The sequence below is a fragment of the Megascapheus bottae genome, chromosome 3 (genome assembly GCF_031878675.1).
Source record: "Megascapheus bottae isolate mThoBot1 chromosome 3, mThoBot2.hap1, whole genome shotgun sequence".
NCBI lineage: Eukaryota > Metazoa > Chordata > Mammalia > Rodentia > Geomyidae > Megascapheus > Megascapheus bottae.
The window spans coordinates 6,991,549-7,011,470 of record NC_143511.1 but is presented as its reverse complement, the minus strand read 5'-3'; the positions used below and the strand labels follow the sequence as shown (position 1 = coordinate 7,011,470).

General features: G+C 39.9%; 1 pseudogene; it reads left to right on the top strand.

The window, feature by feature from the left end:
- Positions 1-350: 350 nt before the first annotated feature.
- Positions 351-898, top strand: LOC150064896 (large ribosomal subunit protein eL24 pseudogene; annotated as a pseudogene).
- Positions 899-19,922: the final 19,024 nt, after the last annotated feature.

Sequence of the window (19,922 nt, the reverse complement as noted above, 5' to 3'; positions counted from 1 at the left end):
AAAGTCTTAATTAACACTCTCAAAAAGAGCTTTCAACTTTCTCAAAAACAACTTTCATATGTGTGTGTGTGTGTGTGTATTATGCTAGCAATTAAGTCTGAGAATCTTTTTAATTTGTTTAATACAATGACAAGACAATTACACCTCAACATAAAATAGCACACTTTTAGACTTGACATGATGACTCACATACCTATACTCCTAGCTCTTTAGGAGGCAGAAATCCACAGGATCACTGTTTACAACAAGGTAGGCACAGTGGCATGCACCTGTCATGCCAGCTACATGCAGTACTATAGGTTAAAAAGATGGTAGCCCCAGATCTTTCCTCTTGCCGGCCTGCCACCACCATGAAGGTCGAGCTCTGCAGTTTCAGCCAGTACAAGATCTATCCTGGGCACAGGAGGCACTACGCCAAGACCAACAGGAAGGTTTTCCAGGTTCTCAATGCAAAATGTGAGTCAGTCTTCCTTTCCAGGAGGAATCTTCAACAGGTAAACTGGACTGTACTCTATAGAAAAAAAGAACAAGAACAAAAAGGGACAATAGGGAGAAATTCAAAAGAAAAGAACCCTCAACAGGTAAACTGGACTGTCCTCTACAGAAGAACAAAAAGGGACAAATGGGAGAAATTCAAAGCTGACTTGCAGTCAGATTCCAGAGGGCCATGACTGGTGCATCGCTTGCTGATATAATGGCCAAGACAAATCAGAAACCAGAAGTTAGAAAGGCTCAGTGAGAGCAAGCTATGCCAGCTATCCAGAAAGCACAAAAGTCTATGCAAGCATCCAAGAAGATAGCAATGGCTGCTGCTAAGGCTACCACAAAGGCCGCACCTGAGCAAAAAATTGTGAAGCCTATGAAGGCTTCTGCTCCCTGAGTTGGTGGAAAATGCTAGTTTGGCAGATCAGACATTGAAATAAAGATCTATTTGTAACAACAACAACAACAACAAAGATGGCAATTTGGACTGGCCTGAGGTAAAAATTCTAAAGCATCAAAGGAACCGGAGCAGAAATCTAAGGGTATAGTGCCTACCTAGTGAATGCAAAGTCCTGAGCTCAAAGCCCAGTAGCACAAAAAAGAAAGAAGGAAGGAAGGAAGGAAGGAAGGAAGGAAGGAAGGAAGGGACATTTTTATGATTAATAAGTATTTTCCCAATAAAAATTTAGTCCTAAGTAGGCTGAGCACTGGTTGCTGATGCTACCCAGGAGGCCAAAATCCGAGGATCAAAGTTTGATGCCAGCCCAAGCACACAAATATGTAAGGCTCTTATCTCCATGTAACTAGCAAATGCCAGAAGTGGAGATGTGGCTCAAGTGGTAGAGTTCTAGCCTGGAGTGAAAAGGCCAAGTAAGAATGTGAGGCCCTCAGTTGAAGCTACAGCACTGGAACACACATATAAATGTTAAAAAATAGTAGTGAGAAGAGCAGCATTGTTTTTGCAAATCTCTTCCTTAGTACATCATTCATTAATATATAACTGGATCCTCATTTCTCTTTCTACCCTTAGTTTGTTAAAGTTCCATTGTTCTTTCCATGAGGTAAGTGTGTTAGGAAGAAGCATACAGATCTCTCAGCTAATCCCAAAGACATCCATGAGATTTAGAGTGACAGAAAAGAATTGGGTAGAGAGAATGTCATATCACAGTTTTACCCTTTGCATTTATAGAGACAGGTGTCTAATATCACAGCTGGCTGGGAATTTAGAAATCACATGGTGAATGTTTCAGTTTAAAGAGAATATTGACTTGCTGACAACTGATTGGTTAAGTCTGGCCAACACCTGGAGGTGTGGGCCAAGCCCAGAATACTGAAAGCCAAAAAAGCAAGAAGAGAATGGAGTGTGCTGCCCATACCCACAAGATTTCAAAAGTGTTGTTATCACTGAACTACTTCCCCAGCAGAATTGGGCCCGCGCCAATGAGTGTATGTTGAGTTAGCCACTTAACGAACTCAAGCTGTGGTCTAGAGCTGATAAATAATTATGTTAATTAGCAGGTTGGTGGAAAAATATGATGTTATTCCTGTGGAATGCTCTAGAAAGCTGGAAACACTTAACTGCAAAAACTACATGTGGTGAAATAACCAATAATTTGCTTAAGAAACCCACATCTGGTTTGCTGGCTCAAAGCAGGGGTTAATAGTCTTTAGAGGGCAGCCAGTGGTAGAGAGCCGTCTGGGGATAAACAGCCAACTTTTCACGGCAGGAAATCTGCTTGTTCTTGTAGCACAAGCATTTATGTTGGCTTCTAACCAGAAAGAAAGTATAAGGAATTGTTTAGTTTGCTTCTTTCCTCACTTTATGACATACAGATCAGAAATTCTTACATGTATTTGTATACTTGGAAATGGAAAAGAATTAAGGGAATAGTATGTTAAGATTAATAATCGTTTCCTTCAAACTTCCAAAATAATGCAACAAATTTACTACAAAAGTAAAGAATAGACAAATGAGGTTGAATCAAATATGTACAATTCTTTTTGTTGTAATTTATAACCAAAGCACTGACTTGATGAATACATATTCAGCATTTTCTTTGCACGAGGCAAAAATGTAAGAGTCATAGCAATACTCACATGCGTCATCTCTGGCTTAAGATTTCCTGAGGAGCATAGTCACAGAGAGAGGATAATACAAGCAAACAATGAGCAGGATAAATCCCAGTGTGGTAAGTGTCACTAGAAAAACAGGTGAAAAGGTGACAGAGGCTCAGCGAAGAAAGTTTTTGTGAGTTTGGAAAAGTTAATAAATGTCCCTTGCGACAAAGATATTTCAGTTAAAGCATGAGAAACCAAGAGGATTCCAAGACAGAAGTAAATGCATAATCTCATTGGAAGATACACAGCAGCACATCTACAAAGTGGGGCAAGGAAGTAAGGCTAACGAGAGTATCCCCTAAGCTCAAATACATAGTAGATATAAAGAATGGCAAGGAAGTCTAGGTGCCAATGGCTCCCACCTGTCATCCTAGCTACTCAGGAGGCTGAGATCGGAAGATCATGGTTTGAAACCAGCCTGGCAAAAAAATTTGAAAACTCTTATCTCCAATTGACCAGCAAAAAGCCAAAGTAGAGTTATAGTTCAAGGAAATGTAAAGGAATGCACCCAGGCTCTGAAAGTGATCAGTGAAGATGCCAGTGAGAAAATGGATCTGACAGAGGTCGAATGCTGTGATACAGTGGACCCCAGCTAGCCTATGCTTCTTTAGCTCTGGCTTACTTCACTCAATATAATTTTTCCAAATCTTTTCAGTTCCTTATAAATGGTGTAATATCATTTTTTCCTTAACAAACGGGCTAAAGGCTTAGAGACAGACTTCTCAGCAGATGAAAAGAATGGTCACTAGGTACATGAAGAAGTGTTCAACATCTCTGGCCATAAAAGAAATGCAAATCAAAACAAGATTGAGATTTCACCTAACTCCAGTTAAATTGGCCATCAGAAAAGCCAACAACAAATTCTAACGGGTATGTGGCCCAAAGGGAACCAACCCTATTACACTGTTCTTGACAATACAAACTTGTTCAACCACTCTGGAAAGCATTATGCATGTTCCTCAAAAAACTAAACACAGAGCTTCCCTATGACCCAGCAATTCAACTCCTAGTCTAACTCATTTAATGACATAGTTGTCTTGAAGAGGCTGATGATATAACTTTAGATTAAAAAAAAACACAAAGCACCTTACTTTATTTTTTTCATATATTTATTATTATAATTAATAGAAGGGTTACATGATATTTGCCAGATAGATGAGCACCTTACTTTAAATGAAATACAACATCATTTTGTAATGAATCACAGAAGCCAGGTGTCAATGGTTCATATCTATAACTCCAGCTTCTCAGGAGGCTAAGATCTGAGTATTGTAATTAATCAATAGTTTCATCCATTGATTCAATTCTGTGTGTGTTTGCAGTAGTAGGGCTTGAACTCAGAGCCTGGATGCTGTCCTTTAGCTTTTTTACTCAAAGCTGATATTCTACCACTTGAGCTACAGCTTCACTCTTGGCTTTTGGGTAGTTAATTAGAGGTAAGAATCTCATGGACTTTCCAGATCCCCAGATCTCAGCCTCCAGAATAGCTAAGATTGCAGGCATGAGCCAATGGTACCTGGCTTGAAAACTTAATAGACTATTTTGAGCTGGTAGAACTGTGTGAGACGGGTCCCAGTTGTGAGAAGTAGGTAATTAGGGCCGTGTCCTTGGAGACTGTGCTTTGCTCTGGTCCCTTTCAGCTGTTATCCTGCTCTGCTTCTTACCATCCACATTGTGAGAAGCTCCACACTATCCCTGAGCTCTTTTGTTCAAGGCTAGTGCTCTACCACTTGGAGCCACAGCCACTTCCAGTTCTCTGGTGGTTAACTGCAGACAAGAAATTCATGAACTTTCCTGCTCAGCCAAGCTTGAAGCTGCCATCTTCAAATCTTAGCCCCCTGAAGAGCTATGTGATATGAGCCACCAGAACCAGGATTCGGGCATTTTTTCTTTTCATTTCAAGGTGGCACTGGGGCTTAAACTTAGGTCCTTGAACTCTTGATTGGCTCTTCCACTGGGATATAGTGGGTTATAATGGGATAGAGCTGGAGCTATATCACTTCAGCCACACTCCTTTCAGCTTTTGCTGGTCAATTAGAGAAAGGAGTCTGACAGCCTTTTCTCCCTAGGCTGGCTTTGAACCATGATCCACAGATCTCAGCCTCCTGAGTAGCTAGGATTACAGTTGTGATTCACCAGTACCTAGTTTACAGGCATATTTTTAGGACCATATGTACCTCATGGAAGAAAAACAAAAGGATATACTCTAAAATACTAACTTTAGTTATTATCAAAGTGATTAAATTAGGACACTATTTTCAACTTTTTATTTTGTTCTAATTATTGAATTTTAACAGTCAATATATTATTTCAGTAACCATAAGCAAAACTTTTTTTTCATTTTGAGCAAAGTAACAAATGATACCATCTACCTGAAGAAATGCTTACATTTCAGGAACAAAATCCTTCCATTTAGGAATAAAAATTACCAATCTTATTTCTTCCCAAAAAGAATTCAGGTGACACATTCCTATCCCTACCTCTCATCCCAGCCATACACTTGGAGAACTTGCAAAGCTCTTTTTAAATTCAGCAAAGTAGCCTGGTTTTATAAGAAGATAAACTCAAGTCATCGGTAGAAAACTTTCTAAGTCCTAAATTGAAGTCATCAAATCAGTAGATCCTCTCCCCTCTGAGGATATCTCGCATTTCTGTTATCTGAGAACTAGTGACTTTAAGAACATTTTTATTTTTGGCCAGTCCTGGGGCTTGAACTCAGGGGCTGAGCACTGTCCTTGGGCTTTCTCAAGGCTAGAGCCCTACCACTTGAACCACAGCAGCACTTCCTGCTTGTTCTATGTATGTGGTACCAAGGAATTGAACCAAGGTCTAAGCAGGCCCTGTATCACTAGGCCAAACTCCCACCCTAGGGAACACTTTGTAAAGCCACCTAAAAGTAGAGGTTGTGTGGAAAGCCAAGTAATTATTTCTGAAGAATTAAAGTCACTGTTGATAAGGCTGTTGAGCCCATTCAAGTTAATTCAAGTTAAAACTGCAAGGAAGGTTTAAATTGGAATTTTTTTTTCTTATAGGAAGAACTAGTTTGACAAACTTATTACACCAAAGACATTAGGTAAACAAAGATTTTAAGTCAGAATAGCATTAATGACAATGTTTAGTTAATAGAATGAAATGTTTCCCTTCTTCTAATCCTTCCTTTTAAATAGACAGCAACCACAAAGACCTATTATAGAATTAAAATTAATTCATATGTTTCAGGTTTTGTACTTAGCTAACAATTCCTTTCAAATCCCCATGGACAGTCAGGCATTACTTTCTGAAACAAAATGTTAGCCCAAGAAAGGCATGTTACAAATTTCAAGAAACTCCCTTCAGTGCTCTGGTTTCCATTCCTATCTGGGTTATTCTGATTTTTTCTGCTTTAACCGTCTTACACCAAGGTCATCGAAAAAACAAGTTCAAGTGTTAAGAGTTAATGCTACTTTCTACCATGGAAGGTCTTTTACTTTTTTAAAACCTTTTTCTTAAAGAACTATTTTTTGAATTATCTTTAAGTAGATATACAAAGAAGTGGCCATTTAACAAAGCAGTTCATGAATACAATTCATCATTTCAACATGCTCATCCATCCCTCCCAACCCTCCCCCTGCCCTCAATTTTCTTAATTTTGTAAGATATACATTGAAGTTTAGGATTGTATCCTCCCCCATTTCTCACTTTATCCTTCTATCCTCCTCTTGTATGCCCTCCCCATGGCTTTCAAGTACCCATTACCTAGTGTTTATTTTATTAGTCTGTGAATTAGCCTTTATAAAGAATTACACTGTTTGAGCTCTTCCCTGAATATGCCATATTTGGGATATCATCCCAAAGTGTTTATTTATATATTTATACATTAATTCTAGGTTCTACATATGTGAGAACAGATATATCCCTTTTGCTTTGGACATATATATCCTTTTAGCTTTGAGGGCTAGGGAAATGAAAATTTGATTCTCTTAATACTTCTTGGTTAATAAGTAAATAAATTAGTATGCCCATCAACCCAGCCCCCACCTCATAAAAAAATGATTGCTGTTTCCGTCCTCATGGACTGTAGCCTGTAAAATAATGTAAATACTTTTTCTTTTCTAGCCATGATATTTGGTTTATTTTTTTATATAATACTTCTGCTTTCAAGATAGCAGAATATTTGCAGATTTTCCTCAGGATTCTTAAGTTGGTGATCTGGGGAAGTTAGAAAGATATGGAGAATCACTGCATTCATTATTTCAGGAATGTTAGGGACGACAACAGTAAGTTTGGGAATCTATTTAGACTCTGCTTATTAAAGTCTCTGGGTAGCCCCAGCCTATCTCTCTTTCTCTCTTTTTGTTTTTGGCAGGGGGTGACTTGAACTCTGGGCCTGGGTGCTATTCCTGAGCTCTTCAGCTCAAGGCTATCGCCCTATCCCTTGAGCCACAATGCCACTTCAGATTTTCTAGTGGTTAATTGGAGATAAGAGTCTCATGGTCTTTAGTGCCCAGGCTGTCTCTGAACCTTGATCCTCAGATCTCAACTTCCTGAGTAGCTAGGATTAGAGGCACGAGCCACCGCACCCGGCTCCTATCACTCTTATACTTGAGATCTGTTTCCTTCTATCTTTTGCAAACATATGCTCTTTCATTTAGAGCAGCCCACGTGATAGAGTCTATAAATCTAATTATTGTAGATGGTTGTCACAGTAGATGATTTTTTTTTCTAAGAACCTCACATTTAAGAGCCCCTGGCTCTGTGAACCTCTTCTTTATTCCTTACTCTTTCATGAGGAGGCAGTACACAGATGGTTAACAAGGTCTGGTGATGGCTCTTCCCAAAGACTGGACTTCTGTCCAGCCCAAAGCCCACACTATTAGACTGTAGTGGGCCTAATAGCCTCCTACCACCTGGTCAAGACATTTGTGTCCACCTGGATCTTTACAATGTGGCCTTATCTACAAATAACATTGCTTGCAAACTCAATTTTAATCATGAAGTCCTGCTAGATTTGGGTTGCCCCAAATCTTATTAATAGCTTTATTATCATTAGGTGTGTGTGCACATGTACTTGAAGAGATGCAAGTGAAAATTTCATATGACAGCAAAGGCAGAGACTGGAATGATGTGTCTGCAAGTCCAGAGAAGGTAAGCATTGCTTGGGAACACCAGGGCCTAGGAAAGGGACTCAAAATACCCTGTGCCTCAGAGTCATCAGTGAGAAACAGCCTTGATAATCCTGAACAGTGAGATGACACAGGAGAATGAAACATTAGTGCTCTTACTTCTTCAGTGCCTGAAGGCCAGCCACTTCTGACTCATACTTTCAATCTTAGAGAAGTACAGTGAGTTTGCAAGGCTCTGATTTTAAGCTCCTGTACAAGCACACAAAGTTCTAAAATCTGACTTACGGCAATAATTGTGTAATGATAAATTTACCAAAAATCATGAAGTGTACATCTTAAATATTCATATTTCTATACTACGTAAATTAATAAAGCTGTTTTCAAACCCTGAGATTAGAGCTGGGTACTGATAGCTCACTCCTGCAATCCTAGCTACTAAGGAGGCTAAAATCTGAGGTTCAAAACCAGCCCAGGCACAGGCAGGAAAATCCATGAAACTCTTACCTCCAATTAACCACAAGAAAACTGGGAGTGGAGCTGTGACTCAAAGTAGTAGAATGCTAGCTTTCAGGAAAAAAGCTCAGGGATAGTGTCCAGGCTTCAAGCCCCATGACCGGAAACAAAACAAAACAAAACAAACAACAACAACAACAACAAAAACCACACAGATAAAGCCCTGTCTGAATTAGAACACAGCTCCAAAGAAATAATGGCCCAAATGAATGTTGGGATGCGTCCTTTCTCATCAGGGAGGCTGGAGGGTCTCCCTCCACCTTCCCTGTATATATTTTCTTAAAATCGCAATTAATTTAACAAGCCTGGGAACAGGGAGAGTCACAAAGGTAGAAAAATGTTTTGCCTGGAGCTTTGGTGAAAGGTGAAATGCATTAACCTTATGATGAGTCATCTCTACCTTGGGCAGCTTAAAGGAAAAAAAAATTAACTGGAGTTCCTGATCTCTGACAGAGCTGTGGGATGTGGTTTCTTCTCATCTGGCATGGGTACAGCATTACGTGATTTTAATTTCTCCAGAAAGCTTGAAATACCTCGTTTCCAACTTGTAAGGGGCTCTCCCACCATCCTGGCCCCAGCGGGAGACCAGCTGCAGCCCACCTGGAACCCTGAAGCCTTAAGACACTCTAACTGCCCATGCCAACACAGGCCCTGCTTTTGACATATTTTTAAAATCATGAATAGCCAATTAAATTTGAAGAAAATTACATTGGTAATAAGATAATGTGGAATTTACTTCTCTGAACTCTGACTCCCAAATCATTTTAAGTAAACCCCAGCAACTAATTAGTGAGTTTAAATAGGAACAAAATTAACCATTCCCATATTATATCATTTTAGGAAAATAGTCCCAAATTCTTTACTTATTAAAAAAATAGAAAAACTGCCTGTATATTATGCATAGATATCTATTGCTGTTAATGTTTATTTTGAAAGTCATGGCTGCTTCTTTTGTTTTTGTGTGCTTAGTACTGGGACTTGAACTTGGAGCCTAAGTGCTGTCCCAGAGCAATTTTGCTCAGGGTTAGAACTCTTGAGCTCCACTTTTGGCTTTTGCTGATTAATTGGAGATAAGAGTTTCATGAACTTTCTTACTGGACCAAGCACAGATCACACACAAGCCACCAGCACCCAGTTTAAAAGGTAAAGCTTTTTGAGGAACTATTTGATGTTGGAAAGGATTTTAAGGCATTTGACTTCAGCCAGGGTATACATTCTTGTTTTGCTATCGTGGTCATTAAAGAATAGCTTCAAGACTCCTAAAAGAAGCATTGTTCATGTAAGAAAGGCAGGGAAGTAGCTTTATGCTGGAATTTAACCTGAAACTAGTCATTTGGTACTGTGTGACATCAATCAAGTTTCTTAGTGTCCCTTACCTTCAATATTCTCTTAAGCAAAATAAGGTAATCACACCCATTGTGAAATGAGTAAGAGAATAAAATAAGATGACAAGGTGCCATTCTTTGGTGGCTGAAGTGGTAAAACACAAGCCTTAAATGAAAAAGCTAAGGGACTCAGAGCCCAAGCCCTGAGTTCATACCCCAGTAATGGCATTACAAAAAAAAATAATGTTTTAACAATTCTGGATTATTTGCAAGTCATTCTGTAAGGGGCATTATGACCTGGAAAAGGTGTTTCAGAAAGTGAATGCTGGGCATAAAACGCTGCCATTATTCTGCATTCCCCACCTTTCTAATCTGCTGCCAGTCTTTTGTGTAGACAGGATTTAGGATTCATTCATTCATCAGTGACTTGCCTATGACTAGTTTCTGCTTGGTTTTAGCCAACAGGAAAAATTATGACAGCGGTGCAGATGGGGAGCAGAGGGGGTAAAGTATTTCCTTCTTGTATTATTTCTGTGATGCCATATCTCTGACAATGTGTTTATATCTCTATGACTACTGCTCCAGCTAGGGTAGCCCCCCCCCCCGGACTCTCAGTGGGTTCCAATAGTACCATTTCCTCCCCTGCTCCCACAGCTCAGAGGAAATGATCTTGGCTCCCTGCTGTTATAATTGTCTAGTTCTCCCAGCAATCCTTGCGGTGCCCTTAATCTTGATGTTTTGGTAAACAATACTTTCATCTGTGTCTTTTTATATAAACCATGTTGGTACATTTTTAAATATGGGGGGGGGAGGGAGGGGAGGTCCTGGGGCTTGAACTCAGGTCCTGGGCTCTGTCCCTGAGCTTCTTTTGCTGAAGGCTAGCACTCTACCACTTGAGCCACAGCACCACTTCTGGCTTTTTCTGAGTAGTTTATTGAAGACTCCCAGCTGGGTGCTAGTGGCTCATACTTGTAATCCTAGATCCTCAGCAAACGGAGATCTGTAAGGATCATGGTTTGAAGCCAGTCCAGGCAGAAAAGTCCTCATGAAACTCTTATCTCCAATTAATGACTCAAAACCTGGAAGTAGAGCTGTGAGTCAAGTGGTAGAGTACTAACCTTAAGCAGAAGAGCTTAGGGACAGTGCCCAGACCTTGAGTTCAAACCCCATAACACACACAAAAAAGTGTGTGAGCCACCAACCTTTCTTTCCTATGGGTCCATGACTCGTCTTAAATTCTAATTACTCTGCCTGCAAGGATAGGTTGGGATTGGGATTATCTGCTAAAATGACAAAGATGCCCAAAGGTCCAAGGCGTTTCTTTTCACATAATAGCACCATTGGTGAGTTCTGTTTCTTGATTTTATTCTATGTCCTCGGGATTTAAAAGATCTTCACGTCCCACCCATTCTTTTGTAGTTCAGTGAACATTACTCACAGTTTGAAGGTAACAACATTCATAAAGATTAACATTATTCAAATATTCAATCTCGGTACTCCTTTAGGAACATCATATTTTGTGTTACCATCTTGCTCTGTAGCAAAGAGATTTTTAGTTTTCATTTTTAGTAGCCAAGAAGAATGAAATCCTCTCCCCTCACCTGCTGATTCTCCCCAAGAGTCCCCTTTTTCAAATCGCACACCTCAGCTGTGTCCTAACCAGGTCTGTCTGTTTCCTGGCTTAGACCAGCCATCTGCCTACTACAAGTCAACTTAGCATCTCAAGGAACTACACACAATGAAATAACTTGAGGGAATGAGTAGTGTTGGGAGAAATGGGGGAGAATGATGGAAGACGTTGATCATGCACTCATAAACTTACATATTAAATTGGAACCCGTTTTTACAGCTACTTAAAATAATAAATAAATAAACCAATCCAAGGATCACAGTTTGAAGCCAGCCTGAGCAAAAAACCAGAAATGGACCTGTGTTCAAGTGGTAGAATGCTATTATGGAACAAAAGAAGCTCAGGAACAGTACCCAGGCCCCAGAACCAGCATTTTAAAAGAAAAATCAAGTAGCAAAAAGCCAAAAGGGAGGCATGGTTCATGGGTAGAGTGGAAGCTATGAGAGAAAAAGTAGAGCAAGAGTGCAAGGTCCTAAATTCAAATCCCAGTACTTTTACAAAAAACAATCAAACGAACGAACACAAACTCCTGTGTACCCTGATCTCAGGCCACTGGGCTGGTGATCCCTCATTCTAAGTAACATAAAAGAGTATTTTCTAAAATATCATTGTACTGAATGTAGTAAACCCCATAACAACTGGCCCTATTTTTTTTGTTGGTCATAGGGCTTGAACTCTGGGTCTGGGCACTGTCCCTGAGCTCTTCAATTCAAGGCTACCACCCTATCCCTGGGCCAGGCCATTGTCCCTGAGCTCAGGCACTGTCCCTGAGCTCTTATGCTCAAGGCAACTACCCTACCCCTTGAGCCACAGCACCACTTCTGGTTTTCTGGTGGTTAATTAGAGCTAAGAGTCTCACAGACTTTAGTGCCTGGGCTGGCTTTGAACTGTTTTCCTCAAATCTCAGCCTCCTGAATAGCTAGGATTACAGGTGTGAGCTACCATGCTTGCCCTGGCCCTTATTTTCTTTACCAGTATTTCATTTTTATTAGCATAATTTAATTGTCCAAATGGGTTTCATTGTAATATTTACAAAATACATATAGTTCAGTTATCAAATTAATCCCCTCTGTATTACTCTTTCTTAATCTCTTTTCTATCCTTCTCTCTTCATTTAAACTGATTTTGGTTGATATTATTATGCTACTTTCATACATTTGTATATAGCATACTTTTATAATATTTTTTTGCCAGTCCTGGGCTTGAGCTCAGGGTCTGAGCACTGTCCTTAGACTTTCTCAAGGCCAGAGCTCTACCACTTGAGCCTCAGCACCACTTCCGGCTTTTTCTATGTATGTGGTACCTAGGAATCAAACCCGGGTGTTCATGCATTCTAGGTAAGCACTCTGCCACTAGGCCAAATCGCAGCCCTAGTTCTTAATATTTGCACTCTATCATTCGTTGCCCTCTCCCCTCATCTGCTGATTCTCTCCAAGAGTCTCCTATTATAATAATGCCATATTATTATTACTTTACTTCAGATTCCACATATGAAACATGTGTCTGTCAGTACTTATTAAGTGACATTAATAATTGCTTAGTATAGTCCAATAACACCAAGAGACAACAGGTGAGCAAAATCAAACCCCTATGCAAATATGATGTGTTACCTATGGTTCCTGTGCAAGTGATGGAATGTATGTGGTGACTGGACAAGTCAAATTCATTCAGAAATTGAGTGGTAGAGTGGGAGGCTGAGTTGCCATAGAAAAGTCAGATTTATTGTTTAATTGATAAGGAGTTATAGTTTAGGATAATGGACAAATTCTGCAGATAGTATGAATGTGAATGATATACTTAATGACACTGACTGACACTTAATGACAATGACATTGGACTGGATTGAAATGGTAAATTTCATGCTATATGTATTCTTAAAAACTGAACACACTCCTTTTTTTGTTGTTTATTTCAAAACATTGGAGTCAGACATTAGCTGCAATATCCTTACACAAAAAAAATAATTATGCAAAGAAAGTGCCGGGAGCAAGAAAGAGATTGGAGGAGGTGAGAGGGAAGTGGTCTGACCTGGAGAAGAAAAGGCTCAGGCAATTTTTCCTGTGATACATGAAATCGACTCAGATATGGGTGATGAGATGTGTGAGAAAGGCTAAAGAGTCATCTAGACATGGACATAAGCCAGGTGACACTCAGGAGGTTTGATTGAAGGAGACTTGATAGTAAGCCTAAATAGTTCAACGCAGTGAGACTCAGATAATTTCTGGGCTTTGATCAGAGCTGATTGTGATTTTGAAAGGCAACACTCACTGGTGCTTTCTGAAATTAGAAAAACAAAATTTACAGAGAAAGCTGTTGTAGCTGGAGTGGAGTTGGTGTGTTGCTGTCAACTTCCCAAAGAGCTTTAATGGAGTCACCTGGAGACAGAACAAATCATTCCTAAATGTGACACAATGTTCAATACTGCTCTAGAGTACTAGGTTACTACCTTCTGAAATCACAAAATGGCTTACATTTTCCAAACAGATTTACAAGTGACAAACAAGTGCACCAAACTAGAGATCTGGAAAAAAAAAAAAAAAAGACCAAGTATTTTCCTATTTCAGTGGCATTGTTAAAAATTGTTCAAAAAGCATTAAATTCATAGGAGGAATGAAGAGTAAAATAATATACCTTTGCTACTTTATTACTTAAAATCTAGAAATTCAATATTATTTTTGATACTCAAATTTCTCCATTTACAATTTCAAAGCGCACAGACCCATTTCAAGGCTAAAATCCTGTGGAAAATCCAGCTTCTACAAACTCTGCTCTCAGAGTAATTCACCATCACTAAATGTCTTAAAGGTACATAACTAAATTGAATATAATCATTCTAGCAGGTTCTGAGATCTTGCTGAAGCCAAAGGTCTTTGGCTCAATGAGCAACTCTCATCAGACATTAGTTTGTGACATGTGACTTGGGGGAGTGATGGGACCTTTTTGAATGACCTTTACAGCTTGCAAATGATTTTCCAATGCATTGATTTATGAAACCAGATATTAAAAAGATCTGAATTTTCTTTCCATGCCTCTTGATTCTGAACTGTTCATCTCATCAGTAACTGCAATTGCCTATAAATACAGCCAATTAAAACTCTGGCATGTTCCAGAGTACAATTTGTATTATTCATACTTTTGACTTTCCAAAATAAGCCTACTCTTTCAAAAGAAGTCTCAAAACTAATCACAATTATTTTCTTTTGATATAAACAAAAGCAATGAACAGTTAATTTTTTTATTTCTCTGGTGAAATGGAGTTCACAGGACATGCACAATTTGTTTCTACCCTCTTCAATAATCTTTTCCTTGCCAATTCCACGCTGAGTTGAAATAAGGAGACTGGGTCTAAGTAACATGGCCTTGCTCTCACAGCCATCCTGCTGGCTTGCTGGGTAAAGGGTACTCCACCCATCTCTGAAAAATCTAGAGGTGAGAGAGGCCATTCATTGAATTGCAGATGTCATACTGTTTCCCCTTAGGATAGTTTTTGCTACAGAGAATGTTTGTCCTTGATTATCTCCCTAAATGGTTTGAGTTTCTGGTTTCTGAGTATGTCCTTATATGGAAAATTTGAGGTGTAGCTCCTCCCCTCCCTTACATATGGAAATTTTAAGCTGACCACTGAGCAACTTCTCTGGATGCAAAGTTCTTCTGAGCATTTCCCTGTAGGGTCTGTTTCTGTTGGACTTGTATCTTCACCCCCCAAACATGTGTTTTTTGTCTTTAGAAGCTTTGTGTAAGCTCTGTACTGGGCTGCAGGACTTTGGGACAGGAGTCCACCTGCAGTTCCCTGCCCTCCAATAAAGACTCCCAATTCGACCTCTCAGAATGTGTCTTCTCTTCACTGATCAACTTCTGAAACAACAAAGTGGCATGTAAAATGACAAGCAACCATCTCTGGGTGACACAAACTACAATACCATCTACCCCCTAGTTGTTCTTCGCCTGTCTTTATTTTCCCCCACTCTGGTGAATATTAATTGTACAAAATGAAGGGTTCCATTGTGGTATTTTCATCCATGTGTACAATGGATATGCTTACCCATCCTTAACCTTCCTCTACCTGGCTCCTCTTCTTAAAATTTTCTTACAAAATGTTTTAGATTGACTATATTGATTATAATCAATTGGCCATGTCAATTTCATCAAGACCTTCATGTGAGTTATGTGTGTCTGCTTGTGTGTAAATGTACTTTGCTCAGATTTTTCTCCTGCATCTTGTGTTTCCCTGCTCCCTCTGGTGAGTTCTTTGTATAAATAGTCCCCCTTTTACATTTTTGTCCTATTTTATCCCAATTTAAGAATCCATGTATTAAGAAAACACGAAGTATTTGTCTTTCTGAGTCTGGCTTATTTTGATTAATGGATTATATTCAATTCTATCCATTTCCCTGCAGATGGCATGATTTTATTCTTTGTGATGGATAAATACTGTATTGTGTCTATGTACCTTATTTCATGTATCCATTCATTGGCTGAATGACACCTACACTGACTTTGTTGTGAACAGTAAGGCAATGAACAAGGGTGTACAAGTATCTCTACTGTATGCTGACTGACATTCCTTTGGTATATATACAGGTATAGTACAGTAAGATCGAGGGTAGCTCTAGCTTTACTTTTTTGAAGAACATACATACTAATTCCCCTGGTAGTTGAATTTATTTAAATTCCTACTAAAAGATTTTCCCTTTTTTTCTGATGTTTATTCTGATTGGGGTGAAAAGTGGTGCTGTGGTTCAAGTGGTAGAGTGGCCTTCAGCAAAAAAAAAAAAAAAAAGCTCAGAGACAATGTCCAGATATTGAATTAAAGCCCCAAGACTGGCAAAATAAAAAAATAAAAAAGGAAGAGGGTTTAAATGTATTAAATGAGGGCTGTTTCAGCTCCAGGCATCTATGAGATGCTATGGGTATTGAGTGCACAATATGTAGACTTTGAAACCAAGATGTCCCAATTTAGAGCCACCACCCAAGCAATAAATGCAGAGTAGAGAATGGGGAGGAACTCCTTTCAAAATCTAAAGAAGTCTTATTTCTGCAGGGCAGCCACAGCTGAGGTCTTCCTATTATTCAGCACAGTCCTGGGTTCTCTGCAAATATGCAACAATACCAGTCTCCTGACATTGCACAGCTCCTCTCCTTCCTGAAACATTCAGAAAGGGAAAGATTCAGCGATGCTGAGCACAGTTGTCTCTGCAATCTGTGTAAGATTTCTACTAAAAACTCAGTGAGGGTTCACTACTCAGGAAGAGAAGAGATCATCTTTTTCTGACCACAGTTTGAACAGTGCTTGTGGAGCCATTATACTGAAAAAATACATTCACAATGTAGAAAAACTGGTGAGTTGTCACTAGTAAGACAGGTCATCTGTCTCATAGGGGACAAAACTGTAACTAAATTTAGTAGAAGAAATGTTCCCAAAGGCCTTTATTCCCATGGAATCCAGAAGAAATACCACACTTGCTCCACTAAAGTCCCTATTTTATACCCCAGAGATTCATCCTCGTCCAGTGTAACAGCACAACCTCAAGGACACTCCCTCTGACTCCCTCCTGTACCCCTCTGCCTGCCAGAACCATGAATAACATGTTACTGAGGTCACATACCTGTGGTCACATAATCATCAAGTTCACTAGCAGCCGCATTCTCAAGCTCTGGCCATGAGGGGCGGTCACAGACCAACAGAGGGACTCTGCTGGATGCTGCCTGCTGTGATGCATGGCCCTAGAAGAAAGGGGCTCCAAATGTGTCCCCAGCTGTCCTTGGCCTTCTAACCTTGGTCCCAAACTTCCACAATCTCCCATGAGACAATGCTGAGATAAGATGTGGAAAATGTATGAATGCTAAGAAACATTATATATAGTTTCAAAGGAAGGATAAGGATGTGTTTGTAATTTCTAGGTTTAGTTTTTGTTTTGAGGTTTGAGGATAACCTGTTGGGAAGGGGAATACGTGTGTGTGTGTGCATGCAAGGAAAAGGAAATGAGGGAGCAGAAAGAGGGCATTTTATTGTAATTATGAAAATATTTGGGGGTGGGGGAAAAAGTTTGTTGCCTGGGGCTGATAGCTAGCTTAACCTGAAATCCTAAAATCAAAGCCAGTCCCAGAAGGAAAGTCCTTGAGATTTTTTATTTCCAATTAACCAACAAAAAGCCAGATGTGGCGGTATGGCTCAAGTAGTAGAGATCTAGCCTTAAGCAAAACAGCTAAGAGACAATTCCAGGCCCTGAGTTCAAACCCTAGTACTGGCTGGAAGCTCCTTCCCATAGGACCACACAAACATCAAGTCATGCACAGCAAAATTTATTGTCAGCAAGCTGCCAAGGCTGTGCCTTTTGTGCTGAGCACAAAGTAGATATGTTTATACTAGGGGCAGGGAGTACTCATTAGTTATAGCTACGGACCAAAGATACCATGCAACCAGAGCTGGGTTTACTGATTGAAACAGTCGCAGTTAGGTCTAGGTGGCAGCTAGACATTATTGTACACAGAGTTGGGAGTTAACAATTGTAGCCAGGACTGATCTGAAAAAGAACAGAGGAACCAAGATGGAGGTTCTTATGTCAAAATGGAGTAGGACATACTAACACTGACACACACACACACACACACACACACACATGCACACACACACACACACACACACATGCGCGCTCACACACATGCGCGTGTGCGTTTCTGTATTGTGGACATAAAGATAAAATAATACTCAATTTCCATGTGAACTCATGCATTTGAATAAATATCAAAGTTCAATGCCCCAGACTCATTTCATTCCTTTGCTCAAGGCAAGGGGGGCACCAGGGAAAGATTTACCCACTGTCAATTAGGGAACTCGTTGTCTCATCCCAACATTTCAACATATTTTAGGAAAGAGGATGAAGAAAAAGATGGAGTAAGATAAGGAAGAAAAAGAGAAAGAAGGACAAGGAGAAGGAGAAGAGGGAGGAGGAGGAGGAGGAGGAGGAGGAGGAGGAGGAGGAGGAGGAGGAAGGGGAGAAGGAGGAAGAAGAGGAGGAGGAGGAGGTGGAGGATGGGATCCAGCGATTCATGCCTATAATCCTTGCTACTCAGGAATCTGTCATGTAGGATGAGAGCCTCCCTGCGGCAGACAAATCCCATAGTTTTGTTTTTTTTTTTAAATCTTTAATTAACAAGCAAATCTCCAGAGAAGGTGTCATGGCTCAGGTGGCACCACCTAAGAGTGGAAAACCTAGTTCAAGCCCTAGTAATGATACAACTTAAACAAACAACTAAACAAGTGCTTTAGTAATGTAAGTTCTGTAACAGTACATAGGCCAGGAGTTTGGCCTAGTGGTAGAGTGCTTGCCTAGCATACACAAAGACCTGGGTTCGATTCCTCAGTACCACATACACAGAAAAAGCCAGAAGTGGTGCTGTGGCTCAAGTGGTAGAGCTCTAGCCCTGAGAAAACCCAAGGACAGTGCTCAGGCCCTGAGTTCAAGTCCTGGGACTGGCAAAAAAAAAGTTGAACTACTGCCCCCAGTGCCTTAGGAAGATATCAATACCTATCCTCTGTTTCAGTAGAATTATCGAGACTACTACCTAGAGAATGTAACTGAAATCCCTCTCTATACATTATCCCAACAATAAAAGTTTTTAAAAAAGAATTATCAAGAGATAGGTGGAGGCTCTGGATCATCACCTCCAATTAATGACAGGTGAACAGCTCCCAGGCTCCCAAGAGAAATACCCAAGTCATTTCAAATCTATTCGGAGCCACTGTGCATCTCAGAATACAGGAGTTGACATGAGTTGACTGTCCTTGCACAAGGTGCCAAACTCCTTCTGTAGCATTTTCAGTTTAATTTTTAAAGCCTTATATATTTTTAAAATTTTTCTCCTATTTTATTTATTTTTTTAAGATTTTATTAACACTGATTTTACATCATATTTCAAATGTCATATTTAACAAATAGTCAAGAAGGGAATCTATATATAATCACTGGCACATTGATTTTAGAACATAATTAAAATTAAGCTGAGGGTTTGTATGTCATAGATACATATTAATCTATATAATAAAATATTATGTCTATAGAGTATATATCCCATCATAGATTTTTTTTTTGCCAGTCCTGGGCTTGAGCTCAGGGCCTGAGCACTGTCCTTGGGTTTTCTCAAGGCTAGAGCTCTACCACTTGAGCCTCAGCACCACTTCCGGCTTTTTTCTATGTATGTGGTACCGAGGAATCGAACCTGGGTCTTCATGCATGCTAGGCAAGCACTCTACCACTAAGCCAAACTCCCGGCCCCCATCATAGATTTTTATGTCTATGTAGTTATGTTTATATCTCCAAGACCATGTCCTTAGCCTTGGGTACCCAAATATTGAGTCATCACTCTTGTACTGTTTGTATCTAATATCCACATACCAAGGTGACCATGCACCTTTTCTTCCTTTGTGTGTGTGTGTGTGTGTGTGTGTGTGTGTGTGTGTGTGTGTGTGTGTATCTATATATATATACACCATTTTTTGTATCTGTTCATCGGTAGTAGGGCATCTGGGTTGTTTCCATCTCTTGGGTATTGTGAAAAGTGCAGAGATGAACATGGCTGAGCAGGTGTCCTTATCATATCCTGGGTTATGGTGCTCAGGGTAGATGCCCTGGAGTGCTATGGCAGGATTGTAGGGAAGGTCTATTTTCAGATTTTTAAGAAACTTCCAAACTTCTTTCCAGAGTGGCTGTACTAGTTTCCATTCCTACCAGCAATGCAATAGGGTTCCTC